Source organism: Lissotriton helveticus, chromosome 10 (genome assembly GCF_964261635.1).
Source record: "Lissotriton helveticus chromosome 10, aLisHel1.1, whole genome shotgun sequence".
NCBI classification, from domain to species: Eukaryota; Metazoa; Chordata; class Amphibia; order Caudata; family Salamandridae; genus Lissotriton; species Lissotriton helveticus.
In genome coordinates this window covers 767113451-767135873 of record NC_136071.1, presented here as the reverse complement: position 1 = coordinate 767135873, position 22423 = coordinate 767113451, and the positions used below count along the sequence as shown (strand labels likewise).

Below are 22423 nucleotides of genomic sequence, written 5' to 3'. Positions count from 1 at the left end.
ATGGGCGCGTCGTCTTGAGGGTAACGAATATGCAATATATATATATATATATATATATATATATATATAGCGGCTCCAATCGTCCCTCTCTCCAGAAACGATAACGCACTCACGAGAGGGACGATTGGAGCCGATATATATATTATATATATATATATATTCTACTCTTTGCTATTTGTTTATACTGCATTCTATTTCAATTGTTCATTTAATTGTTCACTTGATATTTGGGTGTCTGCGTTTACTGATATATTTGGCTTACTGTTTAAAACATTGCATTAATTAACTTGTGTGTTATTTTTAAATGCATCAGAATTTGTTTTCTTGCCTTGCCTGAAGGGGGTGCAGTGTCCTTTCCTCGTCTTTGGGGAAGTGCTCCTCAAAGTGTATTATTAAAGGTGCAGTGGTAAACTTGCCTCCCAGGTGGGAGTGCAGGGTTTGGTTGTGTCCTTTTAGTGAAAAGCACAATTATTACAGAAGTGTTAAGACGCATGGCTCTAGGGCTGCGATTCTTGTCCTGTGTACACCTTCTTTATACCCAACCTGTGGCCAGTGTTCGGACCACATGTAGAATGCCCGATTGTATACCGGTTGAGAGAGGCATGAGGCAGGCATGTCTCCGATTCTTTTCGCTTTGGCAATGGATCCTTTAATGATAAGATTGCTGCAAAATATGGATGAGTGGTGTATAGACGTCGGAGAGGTCTCACGTCATCTCGTTATACGCCGACGATGCCCTTGTATATGTCCAGAACTTGGAACAGTCAGACTCTTACTGGAAATTATGAATGATTTTGGCAGGGCGTCTGGGATGCATGTGAATACGCGCAAAACGGTGCTCTTCCCGTTGGCGAGACTGAAGGGCCGGGTTGCGGCTGAACTCCCTGAGAAGGTGCTCACATGGGAAAGCTGTTGTTTTCACTATCTAAGAATCCAGATTGTACTTTCCCTGGAGGATCAGTACCATCTGCATATGGGGAGGGTGGTTGAGACCCTACTGGCTTCCATCCGGTTCTGGAACCAGCTACCGGTATCTATGATGGCAGGGTGGCACTGAACAAAATGGTACTGCTTCCCTGGTGCCTTTATACTTCCAGACTTCACTGTGAGAATCCTTAGGTCTGCATTTACCTAACTGAATAGCCTACTGGGGCCCCCAATATGGGTGGGTAAGAAAGTAGAGTTAAAGTGGAGAATCTGAGTTTAGACCCAGAGCACGGAGGATGAGGCCTCCCGTATTTGTCAAAATATTGTATATCAGGGCTACTACACTACGCAGCGCAGCATTGTAAGGAGGGAGGGCAAAGAAGCTACTGGCTGGGATGGCAGACGGGGATGAACTCCTGAAGTATTTAATGCAGGGAACCAGGGTTCTGAGAGACTGCCCATTTACTGTTCGTCAGGTGGCAGGGACCTGGGAATTGGTTGTGACTATTACTGCTCAGGGCACCTTATGACAGAATGATTTCCATTTGGTGGCAAAGACCTTTTCAGCAGATATACTCCCTAATGGATCTGACAGGGTGAATAGAAGTGGGCTGTATTATGGCTGGAGATCTTTACCTTAACAATACTTTTATAAATATGGACGATGCCCAAGACTCATTCCAGGTGGCGCCTGATCAGTTTTTGCAATATGCTAAGTTGCCCGGTACGGCCTGAGAAATCTAAACAGAATTCCCTGCAGAACCGGTGGAGTCACAGACACTGACATTATTTCTACACTCAGAATCCAGAAGCGGCTTGATATTCCGCATTTATAAAGCTTTAAAAGAAGACTGGCATACTGGTAAGACAGTGGTACGAGATAGGTGGACTGTGGATTTATCCACACTTCTCACAGACAACTTGTGCCCAAGTCAAGGAAATGGCTAGTAATGCCCGTTTTAAGCTTACTCTATTTTATTATTTGCATCCCACCTACCTTATGCCACAACGGTTGCATAGAACCTACGCCTCTTGATCAGAGGCATGCGCTAGATGCAGAACAGCCCCAGCGGCAAACTTACACGTGGTGTGGGATTGTCATACATTAAAGGGGTACAGGGCGATAGTAGTGCGGATACTTTTGGATGTTACTCAAATACACTTTGAACACTGAGAAAAAAAATGGGAACTAGATGTGCCCTATTGGGGGTTCATGCTAGCAAAGAGAACCCTGGCTATACACTAGGCGCAGCCTAGACCTCTAGACATACACAAATGGTTGGACAATTGAGAGAGTAGGCGGTGGTGGAGGAGCAAAGGCTGACCTTGGTGTGCACTGATGAACATGCAGAGAGGGACTTAGAAATATTGGGGGCTATGGTGGAACAGCCAGGGAGTGTTGAGCTGCCGGGGACAGGATCACCGCCCACTTCCCAGGACGCTGTTTAAGAGAGCTGCCAGAGTGACACAAGACATACTGGGGATCTAATGGGGGACAGGGAAGTAATTGCAGTTGACACTGCAGCAAGGCCAAAGACACCCTTAACCACTTCAGGGCTGTAGCCACCTGCCCACCCTCGCCAAGAGGTGAGACTGGCATTACAGGGTATGAGTGTGCAGTACGACTGAGGAAATGGGACTCTACCCTCCTGTGTGCTGACTTGTGGGATCTGAAACAGTGTATTTGTAACTGAAGGTACTGAGCTTCTGCTACGTTTCAAATACGTTTTTTTCTGCTTGTTATTTTGACACCTGTTGACAATGAGAAAAGTGCGGAATAAAGCATACAGGGTTAGCAAGACTATTCATTACCAGGTGACACTATGTCTTACAGTAATGTGGGAATAGGTCAGCTTTATTTGATTTGTTGAACTGTTGAAACAAGTATTTTATTTTTGAGTAGGAAAGTACAGATACACAAACCCAGGTCCATTTTTCAGATTGGCACAGGGACAATATACTACCATTACCCATGCTTATATTAGGACCAAGCTATATCCAGCAAAGCTGAACCTTAGGTACCATGCCTTGATTTGTTGCACCATGATGTACGGTTATCCTAGCTAGGGATAGGTTATGGTTACTCTGCTTCAGACACAGGATTATAAAATGTCTCATGTCCATGCTTTCTTGGACTGTTTTATATAAGGACCAAAATCTCAGTAAAAGAATAAGAAAACAAAATAAGCTGTGATCACAATGGGGCCCATTACGATGTCGGTCGGATGCGCATCCGACCGACATCCTGATCCACTAGTAAGCAAATGATACCCATAGGCACCAGAGATTATTGTCACGGACAGACAGCACTGACAGTCAGTGTGTCACTGGACATGAAGGACTGGATCTACCTTTTCATTGCCATCTCAAGTAATATTTATAAGACAGAGTTTCTTACGTCTTCTGCCTTATTCTTATCAGGCAAGACCTGGCTATCTTGGGTTTCCTCACAAGTTATGGCTCCTAATCTTTTCTTGATCCTACAAAGCTTTTACATTATTCCAATTGAGCGTGTTGATATGTATTCCAAATGTAGCTCCAGACATTTTCACACAATCTAACTTTTTATAGCACCATACAAGTTCTTGTTACGTGCAATTTGGATGAAGAGAGCTTTGTATTTTTCTTATATCACTTTTTCCAGACTTCCCGCTCTCAAAGGTGTCGTTCATTCTACAAGTTGTTTTCATTTTTGGTTCCAATTCGGGTAAACTGATAATCCCATTTTGAACATGATGGTTTTCTCTTCATTTTAAAGTTTGTTTCAAATTACACTGTATCACCTTCAAGAAAACTGTTCTAAAAGAACCCAATCAGAGAATTCCAGACACTGGGGGTCCCCAAGTCACTTAAAGCCAATATACCTCAAATTTAAATCAGATTCTGACTGAACCTGCACGTCTATTATCTCAAGGGTCATGAATAATATTTCAAAATCTTGCAACAAGGAAATCAAGATGTAACAGAATACATCTCACTAGCCACAAAAAATACATAGCTTGCAAGCACTTAGTGTGAGAGGCTAATTGTATTTATTTTGAGCTTGCAGTCCCTCACGAGACGTGACAACATCAAGGAGACATAGCTAAGCTGCTATCAAAATCTGGATGAACTCAGCAAAACTGGAAAATAAAGCAGAGAAATAAGAAGCAAAATGTACACAGATGAGTAAAAGTGGCACATCCAAAAATGGTTATGTTCAGACGCTGAAACTAAAACAAAAAAAGAGCCCTGGATCCCTTTTACTTTTATTTCTGTGAAAACCCCAAAAATAACGTGTTTTTTTTTAAGGTGGGGGGGGGGGGGGTTACTCTGCTGTAGCCTTAAAGGGCTTTAACAGTGCTTCTACTTAAATCAGAAAATAAATGATAATCTACAGAGCCCGAGGTGCAAATTGGCCTGTCAAGTAATAAGAGGAAATGATTGTATTTAAGGTTACATGTACAACAAACCTACCTATAAACTGGCGGATCAGCAAATAACGGTGAGGGAGTGAAGGGGATACAGCCTTTACAACAAGGTTTTTACCTCGTTGTGCCTTTACCACGCATTTTTTAGCACGCATATTTTTACCGCGAATATGCATTTACAACGCATGCCAAAACCACACATTTAAGGTAAGTTGGGAGGGGGGTCTCTCTCCCCCAGCCTCCCCCCCCCCCCCGCCACAAATACATGGTTTTAAAATCTAAAAACAATGTGTGGTATTGGCATGCGTTTGAAATGCATATTCAGGGTAGAAACATGCGTGCAAAAAAATGCCTGGCAAAAGCACATGATGTAATGATTTATTTACATGCGTTGTACCGTCGTACAGCCGATTGAAGTAGCAGCCTTAACATAGAAGGTATCTTTAGTAGCCACCCTAAATCTGCATAAGGATTTTAATCAAGGGCAAGATCTGCCAATTTACAACTATACTGCTCAGATCCCATACACAAGAAAAGAAATCGTAGTTGGTTTTGGGCAGAAAATTTGCAAACAAGAGCTCGGAAGGTCACTTTAACTTCTACTATGAAAATAAAGGAGACATAATAAAGCTAGGACAATAACAAGATACACAAAATCATTCAATTACAGATAATCAAGGTCATAATCAAGTTTTAAGCCCTCGAATGCTGGTGTCCCTGTGCACTACTGAGCTAGTCCCTTCGTCCAATGTTTGCCTAGAGCTTTTACAGAAAGTAGAAAGGTGCTTCCCTTTACATTTGTGCCTTGTGCCTGTAACATGTATTGAGCTTTAACACACACTAATGCATTTATACACACACACACACACACGTATGTGCACAATCAAATATTCTACTGTTGTAAAATAAGGGGTTGCACTCAAAAGAAGACGCAGGTAAATGGATTAAAATCCAAGACACTCATTAACCAAGTCAGCATTGGTGATTTAAATAATTGCTGGAGCTCTAGTGTCAGATCAGTCGTATCTAGACGTCAAGGTCACCTGGAATAACACCGATCGGGTGTTTGAATTAACTCGAACCAAACCATGGGCGAGAAGGAGGCAAAGACTCTTAAAAGACTGAAGGCCGAACCACCGACTCCAATCTCACCAACCAAAGGAGCACGGGATATTAACACGACGCTGGACACAATACTTCTAAAATTAGCTGAAGTCCACGAGATCGCGAAATCCACACGTGAGGATATTGCGGCAGTGAGACAAGATATCAAAGACACTCATGTAAGGATGTCGGAAGCAGAATACAGGATTAGTCAACTTGAAGACTCGGATGGGGAGGTGACTAAAACCCTTGAGGCCCACTCCATTTCCACATCATCTGTGTCACTGCGCCTAGCGGAGTTGGAAGACAGAAACCGAAGAGGGAACCTCCGCATTTTTGGGATTCCGGAAGGTGCAGAGGAAAAAGATGGTTCTTGTGTAGCATTCCTGGAGTCTTGGTTTCCACGAGCAACGAACCTTACTTTCAGCAACCCTCTAGAATTCGACCGTGCACATAGGGTCCCAGGTCGTATAACACACCAGCTAAGAGGTCCCAGGCCAATAGTTTGCAAACCGTTGAGGTACCAACATGTAGAACAAATCTTGACATTCATCCGCAAACACAACCATATCCTCTGGAAAACCAACAAAATATTTATTTCCCAAGATTACTGTAAAGAGACGGTTAATCTCAGAAAAGGCTTCCTTGCTCTTCGACCACGTCTTCGTTCTCTTGAATATCAACATGGGTTTGTAGGCCCTGCGCATTTTCGAGTAATAATCCGGGGAGTCCCACAAGTATTTTCTGATCCAATGCAGCTGAAGAAGTTTCTTGACGGCCCAGAAGAGTCAAAAATGGATACTGCCGCAGTGACGAATTACCAAGCTGAGGTGCCATGAACAGTCCTGATCAACGACTTCAGCTTGGGTACGGTGCTACTCAGTAACGACCATTCGTCGAGATGGTAGGCGTTTTCTATCACAATATGTGGAGAGTCTGCACCCCACTGTTGTATCTTTGCACTGTTCTTTTAGATGGTATATCCGAGATGACACACAGCGGGCATGGCAGATTGATGAGACATTGACTGCAGACATAATATTTGTTGAGAAAAGTTAGACGCCAACCCTGCTGAACCCATACCAGCTCTAGCTCATATTTCAGTCATGAAAGGAGGTATAACAAGAAACCGTCCGACTAATGAGCAAAATTTCTGGGGCCTATGATGTCACCCCACAGTGTCCACTATGTAACAGACTAGGCTGGTTAGACTGTCGCTAGTTAGGAATGGAGTACATTTGGACCACAGTCTGGCATCAGAGTTAATTGTTATCTTTTGCATCACTCCTTAGTTTAAAAGGGACAGAACGAACATGTCCTTTATAGGATGATATTAGTATTTGGGTAAAGATGCTTACCAGTTTGATACAAGTTCTGCAATGTTCCTACACACGGGCCACTTGCTGTTGATTTTCCGGAGTTAGTTACTGCTGTTGATTTACTTGGGTCAGTAACTCTATGGAAGGAATTTGTTTTTGTTATCTGTACGGTCACAAATCCGACAGTGGAAGAACCTAAGGTACCATTGTATAGCCATGTTCGAATCGCCTTAATGTCCTGGGTAAGCAAAGTATTATGCAATTGCCAGGGCGAGGTGGAACTGGTTTGGTTCCTTCTCCTTGGTCGCCATGATCCTAAGGTACTTTGAGGGTGGGGTGGGGTGGGTGGGTTGGGGATGGGGGTGGGGCGGGGAGGGCTTTTTCATAGTATTGGATTGCTTGATTTTTCTTGTGTATTTTGGTTTATGTTTGCTTCCAACCCCCTTTTGTTTCTGTGTCCTGGCAACAACACACGTCAATGTCAAAGGGCAGATGATGCTCATGGTGTCTTAAAGGGGTACAAATGCAAGCTCATGTTCACAGTGTGGGATCCTGTCAGTGTCTTTGTTACGAATGTCATAAATAACTGTCTTCACCTATCGTCTATAAAGAGATCTCCCAGAGTGACACCTGACACATCATTCACACACATTTAATATGGCGACAAGTAAACAAGCGATTAAGATAGTTTCACTTAACGTAAAGTGGATCAATCATCCTATCAAGAAGAGGAAAATACTTGACTACCTTTACAAACAGAAGGGCGACATAATATTGTTACAGGAGACTAAAATTGACTCACCCCAATTTAATTCAATGAAAAATAAGTATTATAGCGAAGCGATTGGGTCTGACTCCTTGGGAAAGAAGAAAGGGGTTCTTACACTCATTGCCAAGAGAGCAAACATCGATGTCCTACAGAGTAGTGCCGACAACAAAGGCAGATGGGTATCAACTAAATTAGCAAAGGATGGGAAAGAGTTCTATGTCACTAATGTATATGCTCCCAACAGGGAAGACTAGGATTTCTGGAGGGAACTCAGTAATCACATTGATAAGATACCGGATTCTGTAACACACATACTAGGAGGAGACTTGAATCTTCCCATGGATCCTCTTCTTGACAGAGACTCACGTTGTCCCTTCCGATCATCCAATTCACACAAAGCTCTTCTTAACCTATGTAAGCGTTTCAACCTGGTGGACTCCTGGAGACTGATGAATCCAACAGGTAGAGACTATACATTCTACTCCCCACCACATGGATCATACTCACGAATAGACTACTTACTCACTTCGGCCCACTCCGTTGCTGACATTGAAGTCACCTCCATTGAACCACGCGTAGTGTCCGACCACTCATGCATACCGATGTCTCTAACCATCCATAACGGGGTAAAGAGAACTACTCTGTGGAGATTTAACAATGCAGTACTAAAAAAGGAGGAACATAGGGAGGCAATAGAAACAGCCATAAAGGACTATCTTATTCATAAAAAAAAGGCGAGACCGCAGATCTAACGAGATGGGAAGCCCTAAAGTCCACAATTAGGGGAGTATTAATTAAGATACGTGCTGCCATGAATAGAGATGCTATCTCAGCCATCTCGAAACTAGAAAGTGATATTGCTGCATTGGAACAACGACATATACTCCTAAAAGACGCCAAGACCCTTAAAGACATGATGAATAAAAAGTATGAATACAACAAACTCATGAGCGAAAGGGCAGGAATTTGGCTCCAGCACCAAAAAAACTTCAGATTATGTCACACTAACAAAGCAGGTAAAAGCCTTGCGTCCTACTTGAAATTTAAACTTCAGCAAACCTCCATTAAAAGTATCATAGACAAGCTAGGAGTACAGCATTCAGATCCTACAAAAATCGCGGAGATCTTTAAAGATTTCGACAGTGAATTGTACAGCAAAAACAAGGACATTGACGGGTCAAAACTAGGACAATACTTAGATAAATGTAAAGTTCCCTCCCTCCCTCCCGTTGACCGTATCGAACTGAACCGATCTATATCACAAGAAGACATTGTCCAAGCCATTAAGTCACTCAAAACTGGGAAGGCGCCGGGACCAGACGGATTTAGTGCCATGTTTTATAAAAAATTCTCAAATGTTCTAACAGAACCACTTAAGGATCTGTATGACCAATTCACCACAAGTGGTCAAATTCACGGCACGCCTGCAGAGGCAATTATTGCGGTGCTCCCTAAAGAAGGGAAGGATCCCACGTATCCAAAAACCTATAGACCGATAAGCCTGATCAATCTTGACTGCAGGATATATGCCATGATTTTAGCAAAAAGAATACAAAAAGTGCTACCCCAACTGGTACACCCTTCGCAAGTAGGGTTTCTTAAGAATAGATTGTCGAGCGATAACACAAGAACTCTGGCGCATATCATAGAAAAGGCAAAATTAACTAATTCTCCCACAGTAGCAGTAACATTAGATGATGAAAAAGCCTTTGATAAGGTTGACTGGGCTTATCTAGAAGCGACTCTGAATAAATTCGAACTGGGATCGGACTTCTTACGCATGGTGATGGCCCTGTACGCTAACCACTCAGCTAGAGTGAGGGCGGGTGGTTGCCTATCAACCTCATTTGAACTCCAACAAGGTACAAGGCAAGAATGCCCACTCTCTCCCTCGTTGTTCCTCTTGGCAATTGAGCCTTTCTTATACTCCTTGAGACATAATGACCTCATCAGCGGGATAGGGTTTGGTGATGTCACAGTTAAAATTTCAGCCTACGCAGATGACGTGCTAGTAGCATCTGAAAACGCGGACTCAGCAATTCCGGCTCTAATGTCTTCAATTGCAGAATTTGCCGAAGTATCCAGATATAAACTAAATAAAGACAAAACGGAAGTTAAGCTACTCAATAACATAGGTGATAAGGGTATCCTAGGTGACTCTGGACTATGCTGGCAACCAAAAAGCTTTAAATACCTTGGCATAGAATTCGAAAAAGATTTAATTAGCACTCTTAAAATTAACGAACTTGTCCTATATAAAAAGATCTCATCCTTATTGGAAGGCTGGTCCCCAAAATCCTTGTCCTGGTGGGGCAGAGTGGAAACTCTGAAGAAGATGATTACGCCACTTGTCAATTATTTAATAAGCATGCTACCTATGTTATTGCCTGATGACTTTCTCACCAAACTACAAAAAATCTTTAATGCCTTTCTGTGGCAAAATAAGAAACCGAGAATTTCACTACGTAAACTGCAACTACCAAAAGACAAAGGTGGGGTAGGTCTACCAAACTTTAGATGTTATCAGACGGCATATCTTTGCAAACAAGGTACTAACTGGTTCCACAAATACCAAGACTATATCCCTGTATGGACCCAAGTAGAAAAATCTATCATTAACAATCTTCCACTCCCGGCCATAATGACTTTGGACGCTTCCGCCTTCCCACATTCTACATATATATTCCTCAACACTAAAAGAGCTCTCCCAAACTTAGAAAGGCACTGTAAAGCGAAAGTAAGGTTATCCGAATCTAACTTAACTTTGTTATGGCTTAATCCGTCTTTAAAAGATGATGGTCACCTTATATTCTGGGAAGAATGGTCCAAGAGGGGATTAAACCTATTGCAAGATATGTATGAGGGATCCACACCTTTACCCTATGACACCTTACAATCACGTTTTGTCCTCCAACCTCTTGACTTTTACGGATTCCTACGCCTTAAAGCACTAATAACGGCTGAAGACATCACGCCACAGAACCCTACTCTGTGCACTAAATTAATCCAGCTCACATCTCTGGGCCATGTAGTCTCACGGATATACAAGATCTTAGCTCCTATGCCTCAGAAGGCTCACAAGAAATGTGAACGGGATTGGGAAAAAGAACATAACACCTCCAATATGACTTTGGACTGGGACAGAATCCACTTAACCCCATTCTATTATAAAATGTCACCGTTGCTGTCACAGACTAAATTTATGCTGATAAACAGGACTTATTGTACGCCAGAGAAACTCTTCAAATTAAAAGTCCCCTAGGCTGGAATTGCAAATCAGATGTGGGTAACCTAGCACACATGCTTTTCCACTGTCCACTTTTGCAACAATATTGGGATGAGATATACAATTATATTCAACGCATTTTTCACTACAGACCCCCTAGGGAGTTTAGTTATGTTCTCCTAGGAGCAATTGATTCGAATATACCTAAAGAACAAGACAGACACCTCATGATCACTCTTGCGTGCAAAATAGTACTCAGCAAATGGAAGAACACGTCCGACGTATCTTTCAAAACCTGGCAGGAGTGGCTGGCATCACTGAGAGGTGCTGACAATGACGTCCTTTACTCCTCAAGAGTCACAAGAGATCTCTGAGAGACAGAAATCGAGAGCCTAGCTACTAACTATAGTCCTATTCACAACATTCACTGGAGTTGGAATAGTGTGTATAGTGATAGAAAAAGAGTATTGCTCTTTTTCTTGTTGTCCCCTCACTCACCAGGGTTGCCCCATGGTGACATGCTTCATCATTGGGGCCATCCCAGTCCGCTGCGGACTGGGGCGTGCTGCGACTTGCGAATTACGTAGGAGCACTTATAATTATTGATTATGTGTGGTGCGAAAGTAGTGATGTGATGGGGTGGGGTATGTGTAAATAGTTAAAAATACCTGCCTAATAAGCTTTAAATAGTTTACTCTTGCTTCCAGGTGGTAGAGTTAAAACCGGGGTGAAGTCTTAGGATACCCAAAAGACAATGTGTTTAGGTGTACCTATCAACTCCTGTCTGTCAACATGTTTTGTGCATCCCCCAAGCACTTCCTCAGGACTACACAGGGACCAGCCCTGTGTTCGCCACTCCTAAAAGATGCCGCAATTAGCTAAATGGTGAAAAAATGCTGCAATCAATATTAATGCATGCATATAGTACCTACATAACCAAATGAATCACGTGGTTCCTGCAAGACAAAAACATAGCTTAATAGTTAAGGGGTAGTCAGGACCCCCAGTATATGCACACAAATTCACACACATAGAACAAACAGTGATTATATTCCATGTGGTCGTGACAAGTGTATTTCTTATAAAAACGTTTTCCTGCACACAAAAACGTGGTTCACACCTTTACTCCTCCCCTTGGCGTAAACCCCACAATAAACTATGGAGTCTGCTTGATTCCTTGGAGCTTTGCTATGACCCACCTTAAGCCTGATAACTCGCACAATGTTTTTATGTCGGTGAGATATGTATTCCCTCCTGCGCCATGAATCTACTGCTCTACCTTATGCTAAACATTTACTGTCAGACAGTTGCTGCCTCTTTATCCGTTATTCCTTAGTCTTTATTTATTTACTTTATCATTATTATAATCATCAGTCACATCTCGTTATGTTTGGAAGACAGGAAGCGTGAGGAGCGCCATCTGTGACTCAAGGTACCATGTCATGAATATTCTATGTTTTATGCACGTTGACATATTAGTGATTCAATTTTAGCAATGTATGTAATTGCTCATATTATATTCATTATTCCTCATTCCTCGTTTGCCGATGTAACATCCCCATCTCATATATTCACTTCGTACTTTATTGTGACTGCCACAGCTGGATGATTTTCTTGTCATGAAGCTATTATTCGTCTTCTTATTTTGTATTCTTGGATTTCTTTTTGTACTTTGTGTTGTATTAATTTTCAATAAAAAGGATTTGAAATAAAAAAAAATGCAAGTCCAATTATGTGTGCAAAACGTTAATCCCCAACGCATTTCGACCTTTCGGTCTTGGTGAAGGCTGGGAAATATTGAAATGCTAAAACTGAAAGCTTTAGCTGCCGCTGGCCATTACTGTTGTAAAATATTAATTCTCATTCTCTGACTGCCACTCCCACTCTCTCTCTGAAGTCACCCCCAAACGTTTGCCTTCCTCCCCCATTTTTACTAGATTCTTCTTTTGTTGACTTTAGGACTCTGGGCATTTTACCACTACTAATCAGAGCTAAAGTGCATGGGCTCTCTGCTTAAAATACCGTAAAATTGGCCTGTCCACAATTGCCATATTTAATTTACTTTTAAGTCCCTAGTAATGTGCAATACATGTGCTCAAGCCCTGTACATTGAATACTACTAGTGGGCCTGCAGCACTGGTTATGTTAGCCACTTAAGAAGCCATTTAAACATGTCTCTGGCTAACAGACAACATGTCGTTGGGCAGTTTTACATCAATGCTATTTTCTCTGCCTTGCGGAGTTCCACAGGACTCCGCTCTGAGCCCAACATTATTTAATCTATATGTTCCACCATTAGCGACTCTTATTAACAATTCCGGGTTCTCCCTGTCGTCTTACGCTGATGATGTTCAAATTATGGTATCATTAACAAAAGCTGAAGTGAAGACAAGCTCGGCATTTAGGACCAGTATGAGTAACGTGAGCAACTGATGGACAAAAACCGTCTAAAACTGAATGCCACAAGGACTGAGGTCATCATTTTCGGCAACAATCACTCGTTTTGAATGACGGCCGGGGGCCACCCGAGCTGGGCCCACTTCCCAAACCCACCAATAAAGTGAAGAATCTCGTTTTTCTCATAGATAACGAGATGAAGCTTAAAGAGCAGGTGAACAGTGTCACTTCTGCATCATTCTGCTCCCTGAGAACGATAAGAAAGAGTGATAAATTCCTACCTCATGATCTCCTAAAAACCGTGATAATCGCCCTGGTACTCTCACGGATTGACTACTGCAACAGTCTTTATCTCAATCTTGCAGTAGGTCCCATGAAGAGGCTCTAGACTCTGCAGAATGCAGCTTCACGATTCCTTTTCAAAATACCTAAAAATGAATCTGCTAAAGAAGCAATCAGGAAAGTTCACTGGCTACAAGTTAGAAAACAGTGTAAGTTAAAGGCCCTCTGTTGGGCCTACAAATCACTGTGTGGACCGTGACCAGGTCATTTTAAGGACAAGCTCACATGGTATGTCCCAGGGAGGACTCTCGATTCAGGATAAGAACCTGACTATCTCCCGTTTTAGGAAAAACACCTGGGTCGGAAAGAGCTTTTTTAGGACCACCACAATGCTCTGGAATAGTCTTCCACTGAAAGTAAAAACTGCCTCCTCCTTACTTGTCTTTAGAAAATCTTTGAACACCTGTTTTTTTTCTCAAGACTACGAAGCAGTTGATTCCCAGCAAGAGAGAGTTTTTGCCAACTGATATGCACCTACACCTGTTTTCTATGGCGCCAAGACCCCCTCGGGCATGAGTTTCGCGCTTAATAAATTACTTTCTGTGAGACTTGGCCCTTTCCCCAAAATTTTTCGCCTTTTTATTTCCCTTTTAAATCAGAATGCCCTCATGGTAACAACAATGTATAGGCCTTGTGTAGTGAGGAAAGCCCTGTGTACTGTGAAACTGATGTTAAGATGCAGGTGTCTTATACCCCTAACATGGCTGCCACTGACCACTGCTGCTGCTGCGGGGTTTAGTGGGCGCATTCTAGTGGCTAGGGCCTGGCTGGAACCCTCCAAACAATGTATCAACTTAGCCTGCCAGCCTGCCCACAGGTAGAATGGTGGAACCTCCTAGAACCCCCTGGAACCTTCTGGAACAGGTGAGGTGACACCAACTGCCACTGCCAACTGTCAACTGGCACTGTATAAGGAAAGGAAGGTAAACTTTCCTGTCAGAGGGACTAAGGGGAGACCTGGGGAAGTACCTACGCAGGAGGATAGGCAGTGGGGGTCAGGGCAGGGTCTTATGATGCTGGAATGACAGGGCCTAGTGTGCTGCTTTACAAGTATTGAGGCATCCTGTACCCCCCCCCCACTGACCTAACCCCGCGGCAGGGAACCCCCAGGGACCACTTGAAGGGATTGGCTGAGAAGAACTTGGAACACCAGCCACCAAACTATTCCCCCCTTCAAGGAACAAGAAACCAAGCAACAAAACTAAGGGCGTAAGGAACATCACGCCAACAAGAAACTAAGCCTCTATTTACAAGGGCGCAAGAAACCTAAAGCGCTAAGAAGAAATTAAATCATCACAGGACTTTTGAAGAAGCAAACAGGTATTGGCGCGGTACTGACCCTGCGTTTCCTGATGTCACCTGTCCTGTATATCTAGCGCTGCCCTTGCTGACCCTGTGAAGAGCGCTGAAGTAATGGAGGGGGTTGCTGCCTTCTGAAGCGCTATATTTGCCTGAACTGCAGCACCCTGAACTGAATGTTATTAGACCTGCTGGTCTTGCCCCCACCTCGTGTGGGCCAAAGCACAACAGCCCTGCACCCTGCTGTCTGTGAAGCGCTAGAATCCTGGGCGTGATTCCTGCCTGAAGCGCTATATTCTGTGGTGCCCTTCAGCAGCGCTACCTGGAATGAACTGTCTGCCGAGCGCTTCCTCTGCTGTGAATTGCCTGCTATATCGTAGCGCTGTGAATCCTGAAAAGCGCTATCCCCCTGAAGCGCTGTGTCACCAAGAACTTCTGTGGCTCTAGAAGTTGCTGCCTTCTGAAGCGCTGACTCCCTGCTCCCCCAACGCTCCTTTGCTGTCCCTGTGAAGAGTGCTGAGGTACTGAAGGGGGTTGCTGCCTTGTGAAGTGCTGTACCTGCAGGGTGATATTATCTAAACCTGATTGCCTGCTGAAGCGCTGTCCCCAGCATTGCCTGTGGCCAAGCGCTGTCATGTGAGGAACTGAGGTAGTGCCCAGGGAAGCGCTGTAATTTCACTCCAAGCGCTTTCTTGAATGTCCCATAGAAGCGCTGTAATTGTGCCTCCAAGCGCTCTCTTGTAGGCCCCAGAGAAACGCTGTATTTTTGACCTTAAGTGCCCACCTGTTGGCCCCTATTTGCCTCTAGTGACGTGGAGGCCATTAAGTTACTGTTTATGCCTGAGGACAGGCTTGCCATTCATTAACTGTTTGGGCCCTGGTTCCGGCGTAGGCCTAAAGACATACTGAGTTCACCTGCGATGGCTTAGCCCTGCATAGGGGAGTCCAAGGCATAGTAAAATGCTCATTGAGAATGCTTTACTGAATTGCTTATTGAAATGTTCACCTTAATTAACAGAAATGTTTTACTAGTCTAAAGCAAGGCCTGTGCTTGCTTAATGAGATGTTGCTCTCTAGCAATGAGTAATGTTCTATTTATAAGTTACTTAATGAAATGCCTATGCCTGATTCCTTCCCTGTAATGTTTACTCCTGATTAGGGGGATGTTACCTATGATTGGGGAAGAGTTTTGAAGTGGTTATTCCTGCTTGGAACCAGGATTATTCTGAACTATAGAAGTTTTATTACACCCCTGCCCCAGTGTTATAACCTCTACTTATTTACAGGATTACTCTTGGGTGCTGAGAGGTTTATGCCTGCTTAATGTAGGAATTAGAATGTTGATCCTGGCCTGGGGTGGAAACGCCAACAGCTGCATAATGAACTGTGTCTGCTGACTAATGAAACATTTATTCATGTTGGCTGAAAGGTGGAGCACATGCCCACAGTTATGGAGTGAGGTGCTCCTTGCTTTAAAAGAAATGTTTACATTTACTAAAAGGCTTTACATGCATAAACCAAGTCTTCTAAGCTCAGGCTTGCCTGTTAAAAATGGTTCTCTGCCTTGAAGAGTTGTTAACTGTTGATTGCTGAGTAGGGGAACGTTCATGCTATAAGGATATAGTTACACTGCCTAATGAGATGTTTTATCCGCAGTGGCGTGTTTTTATTCCTGCCATAGGAGTTTCATTCCTACCCAAGGAAATGGTTAATGAAATGTTTTACCCTCAGTGAAGTGTTTTACTTCTGCTAAACTGATTATCTCTATTGCAGGAAATGTTTTACTTGTACGCTCCTGATTAATAGGGGGAAGGCCCTGCCTGTTCAGGCATCAGGTAATAGGATGGTGTGTGATGCCGAAAGAAATACTTTATGCCTAATGAAAGGTGTTGACCTCATTTGAGGCAATGTTTACTCCTGCCCAGGGAAGGGTCTCATACCCCTGCTATAACAGAGATCTACTTACACCTGCTCAATGTAGGGATTTCTACTTCCCTGATGGAATGTTGGTGTAGCCCTGATACAGTTAAACCTGCACAAGGGGATGGTTACCTAGATTGCAATGTTTTCTCCTAGTTAGTGCTGGCTAATGCAATGGTTAGCTGGGCCCAATGAGAAGTTCTCCCAAAGGGATGCCCAACCTTGTTATATGGAATAATTATTCTTAATGAAATGTTTAATTCCTATTACAGGAGGAGAGTTACGTCCACATACTTTTGTGGCAAATGAAATGTTTCATATTTAAGGAAATGTTTGAACTACACTTAACGAATTGTTTATTCCTACAGCGGGGAGATGTTTCTGTTATGGAACTGTCCCTTTGTTTACCTGAGGAAATGGATATTGATGCTTAATGCAGTGTTGTTCTTATGACTTTGAGATGTATTCCTTTCAGGTACTGACCAAGAAGCAAGGCGTAGGTTGGGCCTGTGTCCCACTAAAAATGTATTTAACTATTTATTGATCCAATATTTAATATTTATTGCAGAACGGATATTTATTCATCTAATATTGATCGCAAGTTTTGAGACACATGTATTTTAAATGAATTTATGATTTCCCTGATCCTGCTCTATCTATCTGATTATTTATCTTAATACAAATCACTTGTTTTTATACAAGCTCTGGAGTGGAGTCATTTATTGCGTGCCCAGGTTTCTGTCTCAGTGTGAGTATGTGCTGCATGATCGCTTAACACATGTGCTTTCGGATGCCTACCCGCTCGTGCCATGCTACCCTAGGGGACTGGTGACCCCAGTTCCAACACTTTCAAATTCATGTTTCATGCAACAACCATTAAAAAAAAAAGTTTCTTTTAGAATGAAACAGGGCCTCACATATGAGAAAGTGGAGGATGTCACAGACATTTGCAGTAATATTAGAGAGCTGATGCTGTGTTACACTATTGAAAACATAGCTTGCTATCCAAGAATGTTAGAGGGAAACACATTTAGAATTTGGACCAGAGTGCCTGTGCACAGTTACTGACCTGGCGAAAGAAGGAATGAAAGAGCTGAAATTGAATCAAACTCAAAGCTGTTCTGAACAGGGGCCCCCAAAATCCTTAACATTTTCCCGTTTGTCAATGCGTGTCTTGTTTTGACAAGGTTTTTGTAAACCTTTATTATTGTGTGGGCTGCCGGGCCCTCATTATAACAAACACTGACAAAATGCAAAAATATTTTTGGGTCTCAAAAAGCACACATTGCCACAGAAGTCCCTGTCACTGAATAAAACTACTTTGTGTGCGGATATGCTCCTAGTAAAAGAGCAGACTGATGTCAATCACTCACAGTGAAGCCAGTCGACAGACCGAGAGATAGAATATTAATAAAATCTGAGGGTCTTGGTTAACAACAGAACTAATTATCTGCCGATTGTCTTTTGTACAAGCAACATGTGCTTGTTTTAATACATTATTTAAGTAAGGCACTGATTTCAATATGCAGCCTAGTTATGAAAAAGTTGAAAAAAAGAAAGATCCTCATCTGATCTCGTTGGATATAATTTAAACATGACTACACATTATTTATTACTCTAGATAAACTGTTCCCTTCGGTGCTGCTTTTGCAGTATTCATCAATATGTATCAAACAAAAATGGATGATTTCCAACAATAGGGATCTCCAACCTTCCCTAGAGACCCTAGAGCTCCTTCTGATTACTGAAAACTTCCCTAAGCTACTGCTTAGATTCAAAAAGGGTGCACAACTCATACACCACCACTAGAGTACCCCCAGTTCTGCTCTAGTGAGCATACAGCATTGTCACAATGGCTGCATCACAAAAGGGTTATCTGTGGGGTCCCAAAAGATCAGTTTTACCCATTTATTCTGGTTTATGAATCACCTCGGAGAGGGGAGTGTGTCCCCGGGGCTTGTTCTCTCGCTGCCCCAAATTGCACCACTTTCACAAAAGTGCAATGTGTCTTTGCATTAGTGCAGATTTAAAGCTTTGATTAATTTACAAGAATCTACGGATGTAGGCCAGGAAATGGTTCTCCTAGAAAATATGCCTGTACTGCATTTTAACAGGAGCAAATATACATGTGTAGATTTGCTCATGTAAAAATCTGCTAAGCGTTTTCAAGTGTACTTTCCTTCCAACCCTTTTTTCCAACCCTGGAAGAAGTTTTACTTATGTCCTTGTCAGGAGTACATTCTCAACCTCTTTCAGAATGGCAAAAGACTAGAGAAGAGATGACGAAAACCCCTAAAACATGCAAGTTAGTAGGTTTGCGCAGACTCAGAAGGGCAGTAGAACTCAGAAACTATTGCTTACCCCTACCTCCAGCCTTAGTATCTAGATATGCAGAAAGGTGGCCAAATAAGTTAAATAGGATTCAAACCTTACTATAAATTGAGGCCTGGCATAATCAGAGAGGCTATTTTCAAAGCTCTTATATAATGAGATTGACGCATAATGTGTTGCTGCACTACGTAGCACCAAAGGGACAAGTGGATTTTTTACAGGACAAGAAGATTTATGAAGCAACCTGTCTCATGGACGATTAGATAGTTTATTAAATTCCACATGCCTATCAGTCTGGACTGGACTGGACGGCCCTTTGAGTGAGGGATAGTGCCAAGACACACTGCAAATGGTTGGACCTTGCTGATGTGTACAGTAAGCAAAAAGGAAACGACAGTAAGCCAGCCTGGAGAAACCAGTGCCCGAGATAAGCATTCAATTCATCACTTTGCATTTTTCTTATAGTGAACACACAGATAAACATGTATCCACCTATCACAGTGAGTGGGCACTTTGTACTGGCCTTCAAAAAGGAGGCGCACCCCAAAGGGTGTAAAAAATGTCAAGCGACTCACAAATGTTTTTCTTACCTCTGACCCATGAGATGTCCAGTAAAGAAATACCAATAAAGAGGATACAGGGCTGCATAGTAGAAAAGAGAGTGTACATTGAAGCCTGTTATGCTCCCCTTCCCCATATAAACAGGAAGACAATCAGAATACAGCATGGATCCCGTTCACCATAAGTTAACTTTGCTCTGTAGCATAAGACTGAGAACAAAGGTAACCTTTAGCTTGAGACATCAGCTGTAAGCTGACTTTCGCCCTGACATTTTTTACACCAAAAACCATTTTTTCTTGAATACTTTTAAACTGCTGTACAATTTAATGAGTCGATGGAACAAACCCTTGTTACAGGTAACAAGAATAAGTTTTTTTTAGAAAGTTACGACGATTGTATCCTTTGGGAGATATTTTGAATTGTTTTGTATACTGGTTTCAGAGCGTTCCCGTTTCTTGCATTCCTCATCACCATTTGTAGAATTAAGCACTGGACACATGCGATATGCTGACTACTCATAACCTAATGCACTATGTTTCAAACCAAGTTGGCAGTGTGCCATACATTACAGCAAAAATTAAAGCTCCTAGTAAGATGCAACGGGACGTATTACAATTACCCAATAACAACAACACAGACCGATTCACTAGAATAACATTGGACGTGCCGCTAACCTCCCCTAGGTAACAGGACAGTCGTCCAAAAACATGCTGATTGCTCTTTTTACGTGCAACGTTGTTCTTTTTTTCATACAATATTTAAGGTACTGCTTTCACTGTGCAGACTGGTTATAAAAAGCTAAAAAAAGGAAAGATCCTCATGCTCTCGTTGAATCTGATTTTAACATCACTAAATATCAGTTATAACTCAAAATAAACTGTTCCCTGCGGGTGCTGCCTCTGAAGCATTCGCCAATATGTATAAAACAGAAATGGATAGCTTCCTACAATGGGGGTCTCCGCCCTTTCCTAGAGAAAAAGCTGTTTCTGATCACTGGAAATCTTCCTAAGCTACTGCCATAATATAAAGATTCAACAAAAATGATACACAACTTATGAACGACCAATCGAGCGCCCCCTGTCTTGTTCCAGTGAGCATACAATATTGTCCCAATGGTTGTATCACAAAAGGGTTATCTGTGAGGTCCGAATGGATCAGTTTTACCCATTTAATCTTATTTATGAATCACCTCGGAGAGGCGAGTGTGGCCCTGGGGTCATTCAATACATACGATAACCCTTTTCTCGTTTTCAAAGCCAGGTCCCAGAACAAATTCACAACTTGGCTAATTGGTTGATGCCCACAAATATGCAAATCAAAACATTATTTTTAACACAGGCTGCATTTTTAACTAGGATCATTTGCTACAATCCATTTGGAAAGAAACATGCTTACTTCACAGTAAACTACACTGCTATAAAGGACCTAGTACATCAGATCTTAATTTACCATTAAAAAATATTATAGAGAAGACAGCTAACTGAATTGTATTGCACGTGCTATTCAGGACCTGAAAGCTATGCTTTTGTTGATCTCAGTTTAAACAGGTGTCCAACATATTTTTGTATTTCATGCCTTCCTTTGACACATCACTAAATACCCGCCGAGTTTCTAGAAAGCGGGGTTTTCCTCTTCTCTTTTCCATCAGTCTAACTCTCTAAAACATATACATCAGTAAAACTAGTGCATCGCGCTGTACACATACACATGCTCTGTCTGCACTGTGCTAGAGCCCCACATGGTTGTACAAGTGTTCTGTCAGTCATACCTTGACTACGCGCTGTTCACATGGTATGCGCCGTCAACAGTTTCCCTTATACAGAACAAGATGACAGCTCAAAGTGAGCCCAGAATGGCATGGGGCACACGCCCTCAGCTGAAGTAAGCCAACCTGAGCAGGATCACCCAGTCACACTGTGTACTCAACTTTCTTGGGATGGGTGGGCCCCCGGGCAAAGCAAGGAAGGCAGAGTGATTTGGCATGAGCAGCTCGCACTGACAGGTGTCCTTTTCCAGGGCTACCACATCTTACCTTGAAAAGGTGCCACCGGCCGTTTCTGCTCAGGGAAAGTTCATTTGCTGTCAGTGCCCCACCACACTCACAGCTCTGCCATTACCCTGCCTGTCTTCTGGGCCGTACCACCGGGCGGTGGAGGGGGCCAAGCCCCCGTGCAGTTCTCGCGCTCGTCGCTCCTTCACTTCAGGTGACGACTTAACGGCCTCCTATATCCGTTTTGTTTCCGGAGTGACTGGCGGGTGGGAGCTGGGGCAGTAGCAATTCAATGAATCTTCCGCAAGCACTGACAGAGGGAATCCCCGTTTCCTAGGAATGAATGAAGATGTACCAGTCCACAGTACGGCAAGACATAAAGGTCTAACTTCCTGTTACGGAACACAGGATTGTAAAAGGCTTCAATGTGTAGAAATAGACATAGGACCATTCCTGGAAAACTACTAGTCCAGTTTAGTGAACAGCCGCAGCCGTATTGGAATAGGGTTGCCCTTTTGAAGTTAAAACACCACGTTCGAATATTATTGTAATAATGGACAAATCATCGAAAGGTAATCGATGCACCAGAGTAATGACCTTTTTAAACTGTGATACATCGGTAAAAGGCAAAACATGCAGGTGGTACATTATGCCGCGCAAAAAATATCTATTGAGCAGTACAAACAATTCATTTAATTTACAAGAACTAAATCTGACTCCCATTTTTTGCGGCACAATTTTTCGTAATTTCCAATCACCCCATTCAGAAATGGCCACCACAACAGGCAGAGTTCATCTGAGGTTTACGCACACCCAGGTCTCCTTACT

General features: G+C 42.7%; 1 protein-coding gene across 1 annotated transcript in view; it reads right to left on the bottom strand.

Annotated features, from left to right (window-relative positions):
- The window catches only part of CUL2 (cullin 2), a 517464-nt gene extending 495448 nt beyond the window's left edge, over positions 1–22016 (bottom strand). The window contains exon 1 of the mRNA XM_078663320.1: positions 21638–22016. The gene's annotated coding sequence lies outside the window, so the exon portion shown is untranslated. The remainder of the gene's footprint in view (positions 1–21637) is intronic.
- Positions 22017–22423: the final 407 nt, after the last annotated feature.